The 15,571-nt window shown below is 44.1% G+C and overlaps 1 protein-coding gene across 4 annotated transcripts in view; it reads left to right on the top strand.

The window, feature by feature from the left end:
- Nucleotides 1-15,571, top strand: part of MYRIP (myosin VIIA and Rab interacting protein) — a 224,722-nt gene that overhangs the window by 36,518 nt on the left and 172,633 nt on the right. The gene's annotated exons all lie outside the window — the stretch shown is intronic.

Here is a 15,571-nt window from a genome sequence, read left to right as displayed (position 1 = left end):
GCTGCTGGGCATCACCAAGTCAGTTAAGAAACGGGGCTGCTCACACTCCCAATCATGGTTTTGTTTGGGCTGCTCACCTGTCCATTATTCTCTGGAGAATAAGAGGAGTTGGTGACGACAGTGGTGGGTTTGAGCTTGCTCCTGGTTTTAGTTTTCCTGTTGGCAGGTACTTTTGAAGAATAACCAAAGTGTTATATGAACAATTTCTAGGAGACTTAGACTCAGACCTATACAATCCTCTGTTCGAACTCTCAGCTACCATAGTACAGGAAAAGAGCTCTGAAGACCTGGTCCAAAAGTAACCATCAGGTTGGGATGGAATCACCTGGCCCAGCACCACTCTCGTTATTTTATAGAGGAGGAAAGTGGAGGCCAGAGAGGGAGGGTCTTTTGACTCCTCTGCAGTTGATATTTCCTTGTGGAATGTTCTTGGAAATACTCCCGCTGCTCAGTTGGGCAGAGTAAAGAAGTCAGAATGATGGAAATGAGGTCACGTGTTGGGCCTAGTGTGTTAGAACCAGATGGCAAGTCATCCTCAGCTCCCTCATCCATAAATCTGTTCTCCCTCGGAATTCCATAGGTTTATCATGGCACCGTCTTCTTTAACCACTAAGCTCAAAATCTCAGTCTTTCTAAGTCCTGCTGGGCCCTGTGGCTTCTGCCTCCTGACCATCTCTCCCTGACCTTAGCTCAGTCCACCTTTCCTCGCTTTTCATCCCGTCGTTGTGGGAATCTTTTTTATGATCCTCTCGCCTCCACTCTCTGCCATCACTCCCCCAAATAACCTGCCAACACCAGGGTTGAGCCACATCTCAGCTCTAATTCTGCCTTTTCCTACTCTGTTAAAATTGATATAGGTTGTTTTGCTTTGCCCTAGGGCAGGGGTGTCCAAACTGCGGCCCGCGGGCCAACTGCAGCTCGCAATCCATTGTTAATTGGCCCGCAGCAAATTCCAAAAGTATATTTAGTTTACTTAAATAAACCAGGTGAGGCAATGCGTACTTCACCTTGAGTGAGTGGCCGGCTGTTTGTGTATTTTACCGCATATGGCCCTTGGTGAAAAACGTTGAAAAAAGTTTTGACATCCCTGCCCTAGGGGATACCTCAGACTTTCCATTTCTTTGCAATATTATCTCTTTTACTAGATTGTAAGCACCCTTGTGTAATCATCTTTATTTCCACCATGTTTTTATTCCCCCTCCCATATTGTATATATTCAGTATGTGCTTGTTAGATGGAACGCAAGAAATCTGTTAGTTAAATAATTAGTTGATTTAAAAACCATGTGCCAGGTGCTGTTCTAGCTGATGGGTGTGTAACAGTGAGCAAGACAAGTCTTTGCCCCACGGAGTTTATATTCCATAGCTGGCAGACCAATGCCATCGCCACCTGCCACCAGCCAGGTGTGGCTACTGAAACGCTTGTTCTGTGCTGAGTCTGACCTGAGCTGCCCTGTAAGTGTAACCTACACACCAGATTTCAAAAATTTAGTACAAGAAATATAAAATAGCTCATTCATAATTTTTATATTGATTGCATTTTGAAGTGTCAATATTTTGGATATAGGAGGTTAAAGAAAAACATTAAAATTAATGTTTCCCGTTTCCTTTTACTTTCTTTAGTATGGCTACTAGAAAATTAAAGGCTACTAGGAAATTAAAGTTGAGACTTTTTAAATACAGGACTGACAGGATCTGACATCTGTTTTATGGAATCACTCAGGCTGCTCTGTGGGGAAGTAATTATAGAAAGGCAAAAGGTAGCGGAGCATCAAGTGAGGGGGCTATTTCAGGAATCCAGGTGACAGTCCTGCTGTGGGGACCTTGGAGGGCTGTGTTGAGACAGGTATTACTAGACAGTGGGAGCCTGACCCCTAAGACACTGGATGGAGGAGAGTTTCAAGGGACTTCATGTGAGAAGGAAATAAAGCTTTGTTGGGTTAAGTCACTGAGGCTTTGGGTTTACGTGTTACAGCAACTTAGCCTAGTATTACTTTGACTAACATGGTTTGTGAGAGCTAGAAGGGACCTGAGTATTCATTATGCCTCCACCCTTGACTTTGCAGCTACAGACGCAGGCTCGGAGGGTGCACAGGCCGTTAGCGGTAGAGTCTGGCCTGGACCTGAGGTTGCTGTGCTGGGGCTCCCGGTCTTCTGCCCTCTGGCCCCTCACGTAGTAGATGACACCTGTGGCAAGATCTCCAGACTTACCCTAGAATCGTAGTTTATACCTTATGAGTTTTTATTGTCAGGCACGTTCACAAAGGGGTTTTAAAAATGACTGTTAATTGCACGGTACTCTGGTGTTCAAATTGAATCGTGAAGACATTTATGAGAGTCACAGCCTTTAAAATTTCTCATTTAGTATGTGCTGCAAGAAGCTAGTTAGCATCTGGATAACTTCCAAAGACGTGCTGATGTTCTAATGGACTTGGTCTGTGGGGGTTGGAACTGATGGAACTGTTTCCTGTAACTGCAGCTGACCATGAATTGTCAGCGTTTGTTGAACTGACAGTGGGCTTAGGCCTGCCAAGGACTGCTGGGCCCCCGCTAGGCCAGGGCCAGGGGAGGGAAGGGAGGGAGAGGATGGGAGGGCGAGTGGCAGAGCACTTCCTGCCTGGTGTTTTCCTGAGGGGCTCAGCTGCCACCTCCTAGGCTGTAGCCTGTGAACTCCTCTCACTGTTAAGGAAGGGAACTAGATGTATATACTTGCAGACCTGTGTCTGTTGCCCTAGTGATTTCAATTACTCATTTGCATGGCCTACACCTTCTTTGCCACTTGGGGGGTGGAGGGGTCAATCTTTCATCCCCCAAGAGTCAAGTTCAAATGTTGTAAGGAAATAAATAAGACCTGCCAGGGGGTGTGGAAGAACCACTGCAAGGAAGCAGAGCCTCTCTCAAAGCTAGAAATCATTTGAATAATTTGTGTTTCTAGTCTATTATACGGAAACTCCTTTGAAAGTAAGTCACCATTTTTTTAAAGTAGGAACAGCACAGTGCTTTTAATAAAATGACTTAGTGACCTTTCTTCATTCAAAATTCATTTCCTTTTAAACAAATTAAAATTGTATTACAAGAACTTAGTTTTTCAAGGAGTTTGTTTTTTAAAAAGTGAAATGCTTTTGTTCTCAGTGTTCTTTGTGTGGACAGTTACCTTGATCAAATACTCCTGGTTATATCCTTCTTGGTAGCTGGAAGGTGGATCGTCTTGTCTTGACTCAGTGGGAATAAATATGCCCTAGGGTTTAAGAAATGACTGTGTACACACAGAGTGCATCTGCCCAGCCTCTCCTCACTGGTCCCCTGTGGCTCTTGTGATGGCACACCAGCCCTGTGACATTAACCTACTTGCCCAGTTAATACGTCTGCTGTCTCAGAGGGGAGATGCTGCAAGGCAGGAAATCGGCCTTCTGCACTGGAAGGTCAAGTTCCTGAAATAACAGAGCCCAGATCAGTGCCTTTGGTGGGGGAGTGGAAGGTGTGACATGACTGTTTGAGAGTCACTGTGAGATGGGGACGGCCACGTAGGAGTCAGAACTGGGAGACACCGGGCGAGAGAGCCCAGACACTTGTGGAGGGTGGGTGTGGGCCCTCTGAAGTGGGGAGGCGTGTAAGGTACTGAGTAGCAATCGCAAAGCTAGAGGGGACCTCACAAGTGTTTTTTAAAAATCTCCTTTTTTATTTACTATTAGTATTATATAGTAATAATGAAAAGGTTGAATCTATGAAATCAAAGCTGTTGGATATCGACTCCTTTGCTTTGAAATCATAGATTGAATGTCAGGAGCCTCGTGGGCAAATGGAAGGGTGGGGAGTGAAATGATAGTGGAGAGAGGGGGAGGTTCACCCCTGTAATAAGGACCTTAACCCATCAGGAAGAGCCCAGAAGGTGAGCTAAGTCTGAGATGAATGATTCGGATGCAACAGAGAGTGAGAAATAAAACCAGTAAGGCAGACCGTGGGAATACTTCGTCCGGAGGTGGGAGGAGGAAAAGGGAAAGATTTCCTACAGGAGAAGGAAGTGAATGTGATCTGATCCTTGGAGACAGACGGGGTTGTCTGAAGGGGACTGATACAAAGTTCTGGGCAGCAGGGAGCGTCCTGGGCACAGGAATAGGGATGGAAGACAGGACCTGTCTCCTCAGCCCCAGAGCAGGACCGCCAGTGGGGCAGGGGAGGGAGAGCCTGCTTTGCCGCGAGTTCCTGCTTCCACCTCGCCAATCGTGTGGAATAGTGTGGTGTTCCAGGTATATCACCTCCTCACATTCCCAGCAACTCTGGGAAAAACACTGTTCTTATCTGTTTCCAAAATGGGGAAACTAAGGCTCTCAAAAGATGGTAATAACTTGCGCTGGTTGCACGTAGTGAGAGGTATATTTAAACCCAGGCTGTGTCACTCCATAGCTGGGGCCAGTCACCAGGACAGCACACTGACCCCGGTACTGAAAACGGGGCACCCAGGTGCCATGTGACAGTGGGTGAAATGAGGGCCAGTCTGGAAAATCGGGTACCTGCATCTGCTGAAACTTGGGGTATGTGCAGGGGTGGGGAATTAGCAGGGCTTGCGTCGGGATGTGGGAAGGGGTGGGTTGGGACATGACGATTGTCATTTGCCACATTGTGTCCCTGAGCACTTCAGATATGGCTTGTCCACACTGAGATATAGTCTCAGTGTAAATACACTCTGGATTTCAAAGCTCTAGTATGAAAAAGAATGGGCAATATCTTATGAATAATTTTCATGTTGAGAACACATTGAAATGAATCTAAGATTACATTTAAATAAAATGAATAATACTAATTTCACCTATTTCTTTTAAAAAATGTGACGACTAGAAAACTTGATATGTATGTATATTTTTAACGGACAGCACTGTTTTGGAATGCTAGGGTAAGCTCTTTGGAATTAGTAGGGCCAAAAAGTAAGCTTTCTTCTTCAATTTTGTTTGGGGCTAGTCCTTTTCTGTGTGAGGTTTTTAGTTATCTGAAGGATCCAGCTAAAGTCTTCGCTTCCTAATTGCATATTGGCCATTGCTATTAAATATTGTCATCTCATCATGTGACTGGTCTCAGAATAATGCCCTGATACTGGCTTTCACATACAGTTCAAAAGGAAAGCACACTGCGTTTGTGTCTACGCACCAGGGAAAGTTGGTGCATCTCAGGACAGACTCACCCCTTTCATGTTTCTTTGAAGTTAATGGTTGATCCAGTTAATGGTTGTCATAGCCTTTGAAATAGTACGTGACTTTAGAATGACCTCATTTTCATCATTTGTGTAATATCTCTGGCACCATAGAATTGGAAGTGATCACATATTTTCCTGTGGGGGTCTGCCTTTATGAATGGCCAACAGAGTTTGATGTGCAGATGTGCTTATGATATAAAGAGGGGCCACACAAATGCCCTCCTTCACTTTTAAATTGGTAGCTTTTCAAAGATGCATAGTTACTAATTTGCAGATTCTGAGTTCTGGATACATTCTCCTTATAGTTCCATCTTCTTCAATACCAATGTTCTACTAGGTTACTTTCGTGGTTCTTTGTTCCTGATTTTATTTACTTTTCCATTGCAAATGTCAGAGGTTCAATTCTGCTGGGCTCTGATAAAGCTTTTGTGGCACTAATTCTTGGCCTGACCTTCGTTTCTCCGACCTCTGGCTGCAAAAAGCATTTATTTCTTTGGCATGAAGTGTGCACAGAACTCAGAACTTGAAAGGAAATAAAGAGGAAAGTTTCTCCAGCCATTGTAAGGGCAGCTTTCTTCAACCACAATAATTCAGGCACGTCCACAATCATTTAGTCGGAAGTGACCTGAAACACAGAGCTCAGAGGGACAGCATGGCAATCAGAGTTCCACCGTCTTCCTGGCCCTGTGCTGTCTGTGGGCGTGACACCTTCCTTGTCCCCATGACCTTACTCAGTTTCTGGAAACAGGCTCCTGCCTTGATGGCCAGAAGCCAACAGGCCCCTCTCCTGGTCCTGTCTCTAAGCTGATACCTTTGTATGGAAATTCATTAACAGCCTCTTTGATTCTTGGGATGAGTCACAATGATCTCCCTAATGGGAGAGTCTTGCTCCAGCTGGGCCCCAGGTTGCCCTGAGTCCCAGCCCTCTGCAGTTCATCTGCCACTGCTGGCCGGACTCACCCATTCTGTATCAGCTGTTAACCTGCGTGAGCCCAGAACTCAAGCCCCCTTCCCTGGCCGATTCTGAACCCCATGCCTCAGACCAGAACTGGTGTGCCTAGTTCCTGCATGTCTAGCTGGATTTGGGGTTTCTGCATGTGATGACCCGCCTAGTAGGTTGGCAGGGTCTTTGGCACCTTCCACCTCTAGAATTAGCACTGGAATGATGTCTTTGCTTGTCCTCTGCCCGAGTCCTCCAAATATGGTTGTGTGTGGTCAATTCCTGGAGCTGTGCCAGTTATCCCTAGTCACCCCCCACCTTATAATGCTTAGCTTGCCTTTTCCGTCTTCCAGGCTGAACAGCTCACAGCCGGCCACCAGGGCCTGTTACCCGTCTGGGGGAAGGTGTCTGGCTATGCCTTTGTCTCATTCTGTGCCAGGAATGTGCCTGGAGCCTGGGCTTCCTCACATCCCCAGGCTGCTCCTGGCTTCTGGATGAATGGACATGGTTTTGTGTGGCTCTGCAAATCCTATCTACAGGACCCCCTACCCCACGGCCCTCCTTGCCATTGCTGAAGCCTACCTGAGTGCTCGTGCCAGATCCCCACCCTGCCCTGAACCAAGGCACAGGCCAGGGCCCAGGTCAGACCACCCGATGTCTGTGGCTTGTCTCCCTCCCTGTGCTGCATCTCTGAGCCCCGAGAGGAGGTGGCAGGTGCCAGGGTCCTGCATTTCCCTAGGCCCTGGACTTCCTTCTGCCACTCCGCTTCCCGTCCTGCCTTTTGCTTCTTCCCCTCCTGGGTTGGCTCCCCTAGCACAAGGGGGTCAGTCCAGACCCAGATCCTAGAAGCTTCTATGGCGGTGGGAGTATAAACAGCTTTGTGTGGTCCTGAAGTCCGTGCACAGCAGCCTACACTGTCTATAGTGCTTAGAGGTGTGTAGGGGGAGGGGGGAGGGAGGGAGAGAGGGAAAGAGAGACAGTAAAATTCATTGTTGACTGTATTTTTGATCCTCCTTCCTTCTTGCATTTATTCATTTTACATGAACCTCAGAGCAAAGGCATGGGTGTGGTATTTAAAGCCAGACACTCAGTTGCACTGTTTGTCTTGCTGAGAACATCAGAACTAAGAAGTTTGTTGATGCTGGTTTGTAGCCAGACAATCCTCACCTGATGTGTGACCTTGGGCATGTCCCTTCCTCCGTCTGTGCCTCTGCTTTCCCCACTGTACACATACAGTGAAGCTGATGGGGTACCTGACTGGCGTGTCGTGAGGGTTAAACAAGTGAAGACTTAGCAAGCTCTGTGGGCAGCCCCTGGGACATAGTCAGGACCCATAGGAACTCAGGGCAAGAGCTGTTAGTGTATGGACCCGCGAATTAAACAATTAGAGTTACCTTTACACGTGCATGTCTGTTCTGTCAATTCAAGTAGCTCTATGGATTGGCTTTTCCTGCAGCAAGGTACTTTCCCTTTCTTTGTTATTAGATGATTCTCTACAGGCAGAAAGAGATGCCAGTGTTTGTTTTGTAACTGATGCATAATTATTTAGACCTTCGATGTCTTTCTTCATTTCCTATGTCCCTGTGTGCTGACCTGCTGCAGCAGCTGCCAGCATGGCTTTTTCTCTTGGAGGAGGAGACTAGGATGCCTTTTATTTACAGAGGTGGTTCTATGCATTTTCCTCTTCCCCTGCATGCCTTCTATAGGGACTGTTCAGTGGCTTTTCTTTCTGATTGTAGAAACAAAGTATTTCTATATGAAGTGGAGGATGGGTCAGTGGGCAGATGAAGAGTGAATTTCTGAGAAAAATCACACTTTCTGCTTTTGACAGCTTAACTATAACAGGGAAGTGTTAACATATGAAGTGGAAGCTCTGAACCCATGTGGGCACCCCAGCAGGATGAGCTGGCCTAAGATGCAGCCGCTGCGAGTCTGCCTTGAAGGCGGTTCCACCTTCATATCAAGTCTTGCATATCCAGACCCATAGTTAGGCAGAGCCTCCTGCCTGGACTGTTTCTTCATGAATCCCATGGGCCGTCTCTGTCAACTAGACCCTTCTCTCTGAAGGCACTCTGCTCTAGGATGACACTGAAGGCCACAGTTCCGCTGATGGGCGTCAAAAATCTCCGACCAGACGTGATTCTGGTCAACTGTTGCCATTATTGAGGAAGGCGAAGGATGCCTCCAGCTGGAAAAGCTTTCCTCAACCTTCATGCTTCCCCTTTAACCTTGGGAAGGATGCCCCTAGAGCTAGCATTATCAAACCTTAGTTTCCCCTCTGAGGTAGAGAGAGAATATTCCAGAATAAATGATGGAAGTTTAGAGCTACAGTGGAACTGGAAAATCAGTCCTGAATCTAAGCATAACCTGCTCATTTTATAAACACAGAATCTAAGCCCTCAGGAGTTAAACATGTTACACGAAGCAACACAGCTGGTGAGCGTTGGGGGTCTCGCCCTGTTTCCTCCATCATGACAGCACATCTCTTGTGTAGTTTTTGTTTTCCGGTGCAGTGAGTATTCAGTTAAATATCAGGAGATGTACAGTCTCTAGCCCCACCTACTTTCAAGGGAATATTTAAAGTCAACTGTATTGCTTACCTGCAAATAATCATTATTTAAAATAAATTTGTTTTTTGGAAGGGTTGAATTTTGAAAATTGAGAAATAAAATTTGCATCCTTTGTTATAAAATTCATACATATTCATGTTGGATATTACAACCCAACTCCAGGTATGTTGTAAAAATGCCAACAGTTGGCTCACTTCTGGAACAGAGGGACTTCTCCCTGTTCCTTCCACTGAGCACAACTGACAACCCCAGATGCTGTATCTCAGACAAATGTAAAAAGACTATGAAAGTCACCCAGCTCCACAGTGGCTAAGCTGAGGTTCAAGCTCAGATCCGCCTGCCCCAGCAAACCTATACACTTGACCACCATTCTCCAGTCTAGGTGAATCATTTTGTGCTTCCAGCCATTGAACCTTATATTGTAGACCTGGAAGGACTTTCAAGAGATCGTGGGTGGTCTGCCGCTTGCCTTCCCACAGGCAGGATGTTTTTATTCCCATGTTAGAAATGAGCTGTCTGCGGTGGCGGCGTTAGCATTTTGCATGTGCCTTGCACAGGGCCAAAGAGTGAACAGTAAAAGAGAATCGAGAGTCTTGCAGTTCCTTCTGTCAAACCGTGCAGCTCCTTTCTTGGCCTTCACCATTAAGCATGGACAGTGTAGCTGGAGGGATCAACAGATAGTTTGGAAAGGTCATTGCACAGCAGACCTGTCCTTGTTCCTGCCTTTTATTTATCAGATCGCTGCTTGGCACGATGGCCCATGGCTGCGTGCTGCACCCATGCTGAGGAGTCCTCTGTCAACCCTGGTATTTAAAATTAGGTGCACGAACCTGGCTGCTTCCCTAGGAGCAACAGGCTGACTCTGGGGTGTTGTTCATCTTCCAAAGACAGACAGAACAGCCTTCAGCATCCTCGGGGCCAGATGCTTGCTTGACAGGACGACAGCAAGGGTGTTCCTTAGGACTGGTATGTGATTCTTGTGGAAAAATTATCTCCTTTTCTTATACGTCAGGGTCTTTGACATTTTATCTTCACCGCGGTATCTGAGGCAGAGACCCGGTACATTTTGCTCATGCCCTCTGTCTCCCCATTTTTAAGAAGGAAAAACCATTCCTAGATGTTTTCGCTGTGCCAGGGATCCCTGGACAGCATCTCAGGCTGGGGTGAAGGCTCTGGATTGGGGCTCAGACACAGTCCTGCTCTTTAGCCTCAAGTCAAACCAGCCTCTGTGATGTGGGCCACCTGGTGCTTGTATATTCCAGGCCTGTCACCAGCCAGAGGAGTTGGAGTTTGTCCAACAGCATCAATGTGGCCTTTTTGGGTCTGGCCTTCGTGCATGAACCCAAATTAAAAGGAAGCCAATGAAAGGGAGTCAAGTAAGAGCTGCAAAATGACGGGAGGTCTGCACGATACGATTTAATTAAAAAAAGGAAAACAACTTATAATAGGCTAACTGCTAAATGATGGTGACTGCTGACTGGAAGTTTCGTAACAATAGCGTGTTTTGTTTGGTGCTTCTAAGAGAGCTTTTCGTTTCCCTGAATTATAACCAGGGGGAGAATTAACCTCGTTTTACATATATGATAGATAGGAGCTTTGGGGGAGGGAGAGGGATAATTTAGGACTGTAGTGAATCAAATCACAGGTAGAATTGTAAAGGGGGAGAGTCGGATTCAAATGAGAAGGAGAGAGAATGAAGGATGAGGGTCTGGAGAAGCAACTGCCCACTGGCTGTAGCTCCAGTGTGGTCTCCATGCCCAGGAGAAACAGGGAAGCGTGGCACCAGCCTGGAAACTGAACACACCTGTGTAACCAGAATCTGGACCAAGAAGCAGGACATGACCAGCTTCCAGAAGCCACTCCGTGCCCACTCCTTGTCACTACCCCTCAAGGACAAGGCCAGCCTGGACTTCTAGTGGCGGGATCGATTTTGCCTATTTTTGAACAATTAGAATGATACAGTGTATCCGTGTTTCTGCTGCCTATATTTGGGAAAAATAATTTAGAATTGTAATCATTTTGAAGGTGTGGAATTTATTATATTTAAAAATCACAGAACCATAATGTAATGACTGATGGCAGGATAATACAATGAAATGAACAACAGTTCACAGCCCATGTTCCAGTGAGGGAATATGTCTACATTAATCTGGAAATAGAATTATGGAGACTGTAATCTCTGTGCGTATAGTATATATTTATTAATGGGTATGTATATGTGTACACACACACACACACACACACACACACTCTGTGCACACATATATATGTAGATGTTACGTGTCAGTCTATTTTTCCTAATTTTTATTAGTGCCCCTCTTTGTAAGACAGGTAGGAGTGCTAAAAAACTGGGAAGTAAAATGAATATAGTAATAGGTATTAAAAGCCAATAAATAAATATGTTAAAGTACATATTTTATATGCATGTATATTTTAACTCAGTTGAATCGTATGTACGTAAATCTTCATGCTAATACACAGAATAATGTCATTGGTTATTCTTTGGTAATGGTATTATGGAGTATAAAGCATAAAGTATACTTTATTGTATTTGCAGAATTTTTTATGATGAACATATGCTATTGTTAAAAAAAGTCTCAGGGTCTTAGGTAACATTTGAAATTTGCAAGTCCCCTTTGTCAGGTGGGTAAGGATACTGAGAAGGAAAAGGCAGTGAGTATTGTAGAAACATATTGCTGTCCTCTGTTTTCTAAAGGGTTATTGAATTATATTTTTCAAACCACAGCTCTTTTTGTTTTTGAGTAGATAACATAGTAAAGAGTTTTGAGTGTTGTAGTAGACCTTTTGCTAAACAATGAGAACATGCTTTTGGCTTTGTTTTCTTTTCAGTGCTGTGTTTTATTTTCTATCAGATTTATGGATTATTAGCCCCCGTGTCTTTACTTGTCTTGACAGATAGGAAATTAATCATTTTATTTTTTTAATGGCACATGATTTCCTCTGTGCTCAAATGTCCCACTCTACTTGGATGGATGGTGAGACATGATTCACCGTGTACACTTAAATGCTTATGGAACTGAACAATGGAATAAAAATGCAAACAGGTATTATTTCATTTCTTTAAAAAATTCTTTCTGGTTATAAACATGTGGCAATATAGAAAACTATGAAAAGGACATAGAAGTTTAAAGAGAATAAAAATTATACGTAATTACGCACCTTAGAAATAAGCACTGTAAAAACAGAGGTGAGTTCCCTTCTAGATATTCAGCCTTTATTACCAGTTACTACCATTAACGGTATTTATTGAGCTGCATGGTATGTATCGCTGTACTCTGGGGAAAAGTTTGTGAGAAGGATGGACAAAACACTGCCCCCACATAACTTCCTATCTGGGCAGGAGTCACTGTGTGTGTGCACGCGCGCGTGCAGGGGAATATATACAAGAGGCAGCAGAGGGAGTGGAAAGCAAAACAAGTAAGTACTTTGGCAGTTTAATGTGAGAAGTGCCATTATGGGAGAAATGTAGTCTTTTTAAAAAGTGTGTGCGTGTGTGTACATACAGTAGACAGATTTTTGAAAAGCAAATTGTCATTCTACATAGTTTAATATTATTTTAAGCAGTGTCCTATGTCATTAAATATGGCTATATTATGTTGTATTATAATATCATGTCATATCATAAATCATATCCCATTGCATCACATGATGTCATGTGAATGTATCTTAACCTGTTGAACCATTCCTTGATTATTGGCTATTTGGTTGCTTATGATGTTTATAATATAAAGAATGCTGCAATGAACATCTTTGTATATCATGAAATTTTGTCATCTTCGCCAGTCTTTTATCCTTAAAATTCATTCTGAAAAATAGGATGACTGGCTTAAATGTGTGAAATAAAACTTTTCCAGGCCACAGAGACATACCACTGAGTTGGTTTCCAGAGGGTCACGCCAGCGACCCACTCAGTGTTTCCTCGCTGGTGGAATATTTGATGTTTGCTCCTCCTGAAACTTGTGGAGAGCATCCAGGTGAACACACCCCGTGTCGAGTTCTGTGTGGCAAGTGCTGTTTGGCAAGGGCTCTGTTTATCATCAATTAAGCAAATAGAGCTGAGTTCCACGTAACACGTAAGGATGTGAGCAGCCCTGTGGACTTTAGTACGCCCGCCATGCATTCAGAATAGGAAACGTGTGTTAAGCGCAGGTCAGAATCACACAGGAGAGCCCTGCCACTGGAGTTGTTTCTGATCTCATTGTGTGTCAGGCACAGAAGGCAGAAAGTACCACCAGGAACCAGAAACAATAAGCTCTTGAGAGTTTGTGCTAGAATAAAAATTTTGTTATATGTATCTTGCTGAAACCCTTGTGTTTTACCTATTTCCTAGGAATTAGAAGTAACCATTTAGGCCTGACTTTTCACATTTGTGGATTTTACAGAAATAGGAATTAGCCAATTTCCCTTGTATTTTAGACATATTAATTTAATCAACAACAATAAATGGTTTTTTAAAAAGTTAAATGCGATACTTGTTTGCTCTAGAACAGCTTTCCAGCTGTGAACATGCTGATGAAATGCTCATATGAGCACACTTTTAGTTCTGATAACCTTGAGTCTTGTGTTCTGTAGACTCACCTAGGGCACCAATGACTGAGACCATGTTTAGGGATATTAAGTGATCTTAGTCTCTAGAAACGTTCTCTTTTTGATTTGGACGAGCTATAGCTCATTCAACTTTGGGGCATAATTGCTTTGATGGCCAACCATAATTTATGACAACATTCTCGTTTGTTCTACATTTTTGTAAACCCTACCCTTCAGTTTAATTTCATGAAAATTTTATGGTGGCCCCCATCCATTGAGGAAACACAAATGGCAAATACCTCACCATTGTTTCATGTCCTTCTTTTTGCCAGGCAGAGTTCCTGTTTTTAGAGCTGGTCCTTAGGTTTGAAGTAGAACTGAGAGACCCTTCTGCATTGGGAGACAGTTCTCAGTTAATGAGAACCGACCCAAGGTGGGCTTGGGGCAGCATAACTCTGCATGCTGTGGGGCCTCTGCCTAGTGCTTGGAGTTTGATAACTGCTCTTCTTGCGTGAGGTTATCCAGTAGAAGACCACTGCCCTACGAGATCAGCATATTCCCCTGGAATTACCTCTTAATTAACTTTTCTGGTATTTAATCATCACAAGCCTTGTTTAATATCTAGCAGTGTAAGAAAGTGCCGGATGGGATTTCTTTTATTAGCCATAAGATAAGACCCTTGGAGCCTGTTTAATCAATTCTCGTTAGACATTGATTCATAGGACCAAGAGTTGAGCAGCTGTCTGCTGCTGTTATGTTACAGTTTAGCATTTAGATGTGCTTTGTAGAGACACTCAAATATGATGGACTCTAGACCCTGATTGTTGCAGTATGTTCTAAATTTGTGAAGCTTTATAGCAATAGTGGGTGTTTTGTGATATTCATGAGTTTTAGGGAAAAGAGAGAGGAACCAGGATTAGTTAGGTCATAAAGCAGGGCCCACCTAACTATTCACATTCCTATCTCAAACAACCCCCGCAAAACCAAACAGTAAAGAAATTGGGGAAAGGTATTTGCAAGTACCTTGTAGTGTGCTTTGGAATTATTAAAAATAATGCTAGGTTCATACATTACTGGGTGGGAGTATAAATTATTTCCATTATGGAAAGCAATGTGGTTATCACTATCAAAATTATGAATGTGTGTAGCCTATTCCCTAGTGATTTTATCATGTGGACCCCGATAAACAAGATACCCACAAAGAAGGCCTCCTGGTAGCTAAATAGGCTGAAATTTAAAAGTAGAGCCTAGCAGGCACTTCTAAACAGGGGCCTCTCATGCAAACCACACTTCAGGGAGAAGCCTGTACTAAGCTGCTTGCCTCCTGCTCTGAACTGCCTGCCCGCACTATGTTTCTGACATCTGAGCCAGCCTTTATAAAGGAGTTCGTGGAATAGTATTTCAACCAATGGGACTGAGGCTTTCCCTGTCCAGTCGGAACTGTGCCGCTATAGTCCCATTGGCATCTTCATCAACCAATCAGAGCAGCTCTATTCTTGCCAATCAGGACAGTGCTTTTTGGACCAATCAAACTGTGAGGATTTGGAGTCCTCATTTGCATGAGGACAGATCACTCAAGGACCAGGGGCAAGGACTTTTGTCTATATAAGTCAGCCCCGCTCTGGCTCAGGGAGTGCACATTCTCTTTCCACCAAAAACTGAAGATTGCATTTCCTTGGCTGGAGCTGAAACACTGAAAATGAAACACCAAAGGCATCTTGCCAGATCAGAGTGGAGACGAGCCGGCAGAGCAGGGCAGGGCAGAGCAGACTGATACAGAGCAGAACAGAGAGCTGTCTAGCAGAGAGGTGCCTGGCCCCAGGGCCGCCTTGCAGCCATGCTGCTTCGTAATTGAGTTGTAACACTGTTGAGGTGTTACATAGTCATGTTGTTCTCACAGCCATAGTCATGTGTTCTCACAGCCATACTGTATCATAATTGAGCTGTTTGCACTGAGTCAAGTTTCCTTCTTCACCACACCCCAAATTGAGGATTCCTGTTGGTGTTGAATTGATGCCAACAACCGTAAGTTGACAGTCATCTCTAAGAATTATCCTACAGATGTACTTCACTCATTTGAAATGACATATGGTTGAGGTTATAACTGTAACATTGTTTAAAATATACACTAATAAGTTATTGGGAAAATACTACTATGGTCTATCTGGACCTTGGAATGCTATGTTGTTTTGAAAAAGAAAGAGGAGACACTCTCTACTGATATACAAAGATCTCCAAGCTACGTTACATAAAAAATAAGGTGCAGGACAATGGAAGGATACAATGTTATGAAAAGGGGACAAAAAAATTTAAAAATACAAAGAGA

The sequence above is a fragment of the Rhinolophus sinicus genome, linkage group LG10, assembly GCF_036562045.2.
Source record: "Rhinolophus sinicus isolate RSC01 linkage group LG10, ASM3656204v1, whole genome shotgun sequence".
NCBI classification, from domain to species: domain Eukaryota; kingdom Metazoa; phylum Chordata; class Mammalia; order Chiroptera; family Rhinolophidae; genus Rhinolophus; species Rhinolophus sinicus.
This window is presented reverse-complemented; position numbering and strand designations above follow the sequence as displayed.